The sequence below is a fragment of the Eimeria mitis genome, genomic scaffold (genome assembly GCF_000499745.2).
Source record: "Eimeria mitis Houghton genomic scaffold, Emh_scaff1404, whole genome shotgun sequence".
Taxonomy (NCBI): domain Eukaryota; phylum Apicomplexa; class Conoidasida; order Eucoccidiorida; family Eimeriidae; genus Eimeria; species Eimeria mitis.
Window position 1 is genome coordinate 11,371 of NW_013569084.1, and position 232 is coordinate 11,602.

Consider the following 232-nt stretch of genomic DNA (forward strand, 5'->3'; position numbering starts at 1 on the left):
ACACGAAGCGAGATAAAGAGATGGGGAGAGACAGAAGGAGACAAAATAAATATAAAAAAAATAAAAATGTTTATTTCTTCTTTCTCTATACACAAAGACACAGTTGCTGCTCTCGCAGAACCATTTGCTGCTTATGATACTGAGGCAAGACGCATGCACCACCAGCAGCAGCAGCAGCAGCAGCAGCAGCAGCAGCAGCAGCAGCAGCAGCAGCAGCACCAGCACCAGCAGC